The sequence below is a fragment of the Aegilops tauschii genome, chromosome 2 (assembly GCF_002575655.3).
Source record: "Aegilops tauschii subsp. strangulata cultivar AL8/78 chromosome 2, Aet v6.0, whole genome shotgun sequence".
NCBI lineage: Eukaryota > Viridiplantae > Streptophyta > Magnoliopsida > Poales > Poaceae > Aegilops > Aegilops tauschii.
Genome location: NC_053036.3, coordinates 551,656,572 through 551,662,634, shown reverse-complemented (window position 1 = coordinate 551,662,634; position 6,063 = coordinate 551,656,572).

Below are 6,063 nucleotides of genomic sequence, written 5' to 3'. Positions count from 1 at the left end.
AGACAATCTGAGCACATGCTCACTGCTTGAGCTATTCTCCTCCATCTTTTAGCTATAGAACTTGTTGGAGACTTCATATCTCTCAACTCGGGTATTTGCTTGAAATATTAACTTCAACTCCTGGAACATCTCATATGGTCCATGACGTTCAAAACGTCTTTGAAGTCCCGATTCTAAGCCGTTAAGCATGGTGCACTAAACTATCAAGTAGTCATCATATTGAGCTAACCAAACGTTCATAACGTCTGCATCTGCTCCTGCAATAGTCTGTCACCTAGCGGTGCATCAAGGACATAATTTTTCTGTGCAGCAATGAGGATAATCCTCAGATCACGGATCCAATCCGCATCTTTGCTACTAACATATTTCAACATAATTTTTCTCTAGGAACACATCAAAAATAAACACAGGGAAGCAACAACGCGAGCTATTGATCTACAACATAATTTGCAAAATACTATCAGGACTAAGTTCATGATAAATTTAAGTTCAATTAATCATATTACTTAAGAACTCCCACTTAGATAGACATCCCTCTAATCCTCTAAGTGATCACGTGATCCATATCAACTAAACCATGTCCGATCATCACGTGAGATGGAGTAGTTTCAACGGTGAACATCACTATGTTGATCATATCTACTATATGATTCACGCTCGACCTTTCGGTCTCCGTGTTCCGAGGCCATATCTGCATATGCTAGGCTCGTCAAGTTTAACCTGAGTATTCCGCGTGTGCAACTGTTTTGCACCCGTTGTATTTGAACATAGAGCCTATCACACCCGATCATCACGTGGTGTCTCAGCACGAAGAACTTTCGCAACGGTGCATACTCAGGGAGAACACTTTTATCTTGAAATTTTAGTAAGAGATCATCTTATAATGCTACCGTCAATCAAAGCAAGATAAGATGCATAAAAGATTAACATCACATGCAATCAATATAAGTGATATGATATGGCCCTCATCATCTTGTGCTTGTGATCTCCATCTCCGAAGCACCGTCATGATCACCATCGTCACCGGCGTGACACCTTGATCTCCATCGTAGTATCGTTGTCGTCTCGCCAACTTATTGCTTTTACGACTATCGCTACCGCCTAGTGATAAAGTAAAACAATTACATGGCGATTGCATTGCATACAATAAAGCGACAACCATATGGCTCCTGCCAGTTGCCGATAACTCGGTTACAAAACATGATCATCTCATACAATAAAATATAGCATCATATCTTGACCATATCACATCACAACATGCCCTGCAAAAACAAGTTAGACGTCCTCTACTTTGTTGTTGTAAGTTTTACGTGGCTGCTACGGGCTTAGCAAGAACCGTTCTTACCTACGCATCAAAACCATAATGATAGTTTGTCAAGTTGGTGCTGTTTTAACCTTCGCAAGGACCGGGCGTAGCCACACTCGGTTCAACTAAAGTGAGAGAGACAGACACCCGCCAGTCACCTTTAAGCAACGAGTGCTCGCAATGGTGAAACCAGTCTCGCGTAAGCGTACGCGTAATGTCGGTCCGGGCCGCTTCATCTCACAATACCGCCGAACCAAAGTATGACATGCTGATAAGCAGTATGACTTATATCGCCCACAACTCACTTGTGTTCTACTCGTGCATAGCATCAACGCATAAAACCTGGCTCGGATGCCACTGTTGGGAAACGTAGTAATTTCAAAAAAATTCCTACGCACACGCAAGATCATGGTGATGCATAGCAACGAGAGGGGAGAGTGTTGTCCACGTACCCTCGTAGACCGAAAGCGGAAGCGTTAACAAAACGCGGTTGATGTAGTCGTACGTCTTCACGATCCGACCGATCAAGTACCGAACGCACGGCACCTCCGAGTTCAGCACACGTTCAGCTCGATGACGTCCCTCGAACTCCGATCCAGCCGAGTGTTGAGGAGAGTTTTGTCAGCACGACGGCGTGGTGACGATGATGATGTTCTACCGACGCAGGGCTTCGCCTAAGCTCCGCGACGATATTATCGAGGTGTAATATGGTGGAGGGGGGCACCGCACACGGCTAAAAGATCGTTGATCAATTGTGTGTCTATGGGGTGCCCCCCTGCCCCCGTATATAAAGGAGCAAGGGGGAGGCGGCCGGCCAAGGGGAGAGGCGCGCCAAGGGGGGAGTCCTACTCCCACCGGGAGTAGGACTCCTCCTTTCCTTGTTGGAGTAGGAAAAGGGAAGGGAGAAGGAGAAAGAAGGAAGGGGGCGCCCCCCTTCCCTAGTCCAATTCGGACTAGTCCATGGGGAGGGGTGCGGCCTCCCTTTCGGGCCTTTCTCTCCTTTCCCGTATGGCCCATTAAGGCCCAATACGAATTCCCGTAACTCTCCGGTACTCCGAAAAATACCCGAATTACTCGGAACCTTTCCGAAGTCCGAATATAGTCGTCCAATATATCGATCTTTACGTCTCGACCATTTCGAGACTCCTCGTCATGTCCCCGATCTCATCCGGGACTCCGAACTCCTTCGGTACATCAAAACTCATAAACTCATAATAAAACTGTCATCGTAACGTTAAGCGTGCGGACCCTACGGGTTCGAGAACTATGTAGACATGACCGAGACACCTCTCCGGTCAATAACCAATAGCGGAACCTGGATGCTCATATTGGTTCCCACATATTCTACGAAGATCTTTATCGGTCAGACCGCATTACAACATACGTTGTTCCCTTTGTCATCGGTATGTTACTTGCCCGAGATTCGATCGTCGGTATCTCGATACCTAGTTCAATCTCGTTACCGGCAAGTCTCTTTACTCGTTCCGTAATACATCATCCCGCAACTAACTCATTAGTTACAATGCTTGCAAGGCTTATAGTGATGTGCATTACCGAGTGGGCCCAGAGATACCTCTCCGACAGTCGGAGTGACAAATCCTAATCTCGAAATACGCCAACCCAACAAGTACCTTTGGAGACACCTGTAGAGAACCTTTATAATCACCCAGTTACGTTGTGACGTTTGGTAGCACACAAAGTGTTCCTCCGGTAAACGGGAGTTGCATAACCTCATAGTCATAGGAACATGTATAAGTCATGAAGAAAGCAATAGCAACATACTAAACGATCGAGTGCTAAGCTAACGGAATGGGTCAAGTCAATCACATCATTCTCCTAATGATGTGATCCCGTTAATCAAATGACAACTCAAGTCTATGGCTAGGAAACATAACCATCTTTGATCAACGAGCTAGTCAAGTAGAGGCATACTAGTGACACTCTGTTTGTCTATGTATTCACACAGATATTATGTTTCCGGTTAATACAATTCTAGCATGAATAATAAACATTTATCATGATATAAGGAAATAGATAATAACTTTATTATTGCCTCTAGGGCATATTTCCTTCAAGATGACATAGGGCACTTATTCAATGCAAGAAAACAGGATGAATATGCAAAATGCTAAGTCAGGCTAGATTACCTGGAATATTCCATCCCCTGCATTTGATGCATGACATGTAGCTGACAAATCATCATTCTTCTCAAGTCTTTTCTTAATTTTGGGGCAAACAGTGCCATCCCATGTTTCTGCTTCCTCTCTCTTGTTGTAGAACCTTGTCACCAACTGCTTTTTTATTGTCATGATCAATGACAATATGGGGAGCTCTCTAGCCTCAAGAATGTACCTACAGCCAACAGTTGGTTCATGTCAGAAGAATATTGTGATGGAGAACTACCTGTTGAATGCTTCATGTGATGAAAAACACAAACAATGATGCAACTTACTTGTTAAACACTTCACAAGCATTATTGAGAAGAATATCACACTTGGGGAACTCTTGTTGATATGCCCTAACCCAAGTGTTGGGGTCCATCCCTGACAGCCATTTCCATGCTTCAAAGTTTATCACTTTAAGCTCTTCCATGTTCTGTTCAAAATCAGAAGGAGTTGTGCTCCTAGCACATTTCCACAGCTGATTCTTGAGCACTTCACCCCTAAACTGCTGTTGGTAGTTTTGCCACAAGTGCCTGACACAGAACCTATGCTCTGCATGTGGAAAGTAATCTCTAACAGCTTTGATCAAACCCTAAAAGAAATGTGAAAGACAATGTCAGCATCATGACAAAACAATTGTGGAAGCAGAAACTTTGAAGCATGGAAATGAAAGACAAAGTTATGGAAGTACCTTCTGCTTGTCAGACATAATAGTCCACAGATCAGTTTCAGTAATGACTAGGTCTTGTTTCAGAGAGGATAAGAACCACCTCCAGGTGTGAGTGTTCTCAATGTCAACAATAGCACAAGCAATTGGATAGATGCAATCATTTGGATCTAGGCCAACTGCAGTGAGAAGAACACCTCCATATCTGGTCTTCAAATGGCATCCATCTAGGCAGATTACTGGCCTACAAGCCTGCATAAACCCTCTCTTGCATGGCTCCAACGAGAAATAGCAGTGTAGGAAAGTACCATCTGTATCTGCTGCTAAATAAAATGTGCTCTCTGGATTTGACCTTCTCCATTCATTTGCATAGTCCCAAAGCTTGTTGTACTGTTTCTCCTCATCTCCATGGACAATATTAAGAGCCAACCTTTTTGCTCTCCTAAGCTTACTCCTTGTAGGCTTCATATTCCATTGTTCCTGCACCACCCTAGAGAAGTTCTTCATGCTCATGTTTTCATCTGCCCTAAATGAGTCCAAATACTTCTCTGCCATGTATGGAGCTGTGAAACTTTTCACTTGCCATTTCTTGCTGAATGTGTGTTTGTCCACAAGCTTCTTAACCATGAATGCCTTTGTCCTATTGTCATTGGATGCCCATAGATACCAAGGGCACCCCTCCTCACATTTTGCACAAACCCTCATCTTGTCATTAGTTGGCATCTTCAGGTTGACCCTGTTCCTGCATGAGTATTCTTTGATAGCCTTCCTAAGCAGCTGCACATTCTGAAAAACTTGCCCCACATGAAACTTAGGGCTTATTAAATCTTCATCCCTAAATGTCTTGAAGTTCATCTCAATTATTCCTTCATCATCAAAATCTGGCCTTCTTAACTCATCATCTTCTGACACATCCAATTGTTCCTCATTCCTATTCTCCTCTACAGCATCAAAGCAATTGTTCACATACAAGTCATCATCTCCCTCTGATATGGCATAGTCACTATCTGCAATTTCAGGCACATAATCAATGTCACTACCCTCTTCTTCTGAATCTGTTGATCCTCCACTTGCATCATTGTCATGAACATCATCTGCATCCATATTGATAACTGACTTGCCTTTCTCCTTTAGTACTTCAGTTGCTGTCCTGAAACCTTCCCCTGATTCAGGTCTGACCACATTCAATGGCTTCATTGGGCTGATGACTTTTGGGAGATCTTGAATTGGGAACCTAACTACATCATCAAGATCCCTGATAGAATCATCATGTTCCAAAAAAATATCCATGAAATGATGCCCAAATGTCACAAAAGCTCTCATGTTATCTGTGGCATCCTCTCCATTGATCACTCTTAAGCCCATTTGTGTTGACTTGAAGACCTGGCATGCAGTAGTACACTGTCATCCTTCCTTCCTTCTCATACCCTATCTGCTCTATGAGATCATCCACATCTGGGGGTGACCATGTGTTCTTGTCTATGTTATCAAACTAGATGCTCTGCCCTTCATAGTACTTTTTGCTTCTGCCTTGGCCCATGAAAAAACCTCCATGCCATATTTGAACAGAAAACATAGGATCATCATCACCTGCAATCAATAAGTGGAGTTGTTCAGAATAACATTTTCAATCAAAATGTAACTGATTGTGACCACAAGTTTCTGTCCTAAAAAATGAACACTGATTGTGACCACAAGTTTCTGAATTTAAACATGCATCTCTCCATAATGTCAAACTTATCTAAATGTACCTGAATGTGCCTCAATTTGAACTACTTCAACAAATTATATCAGAATTTAAACAACTTGACATATGCACCAATCAATTCATAATAGAAAAAGACAATGTTATAAAAGATTGCATAAATCATTGCCTGCATTGGAAGCAACTCCAACAAAAAGAGCCTGCTTTCACTACAAACTCCTCC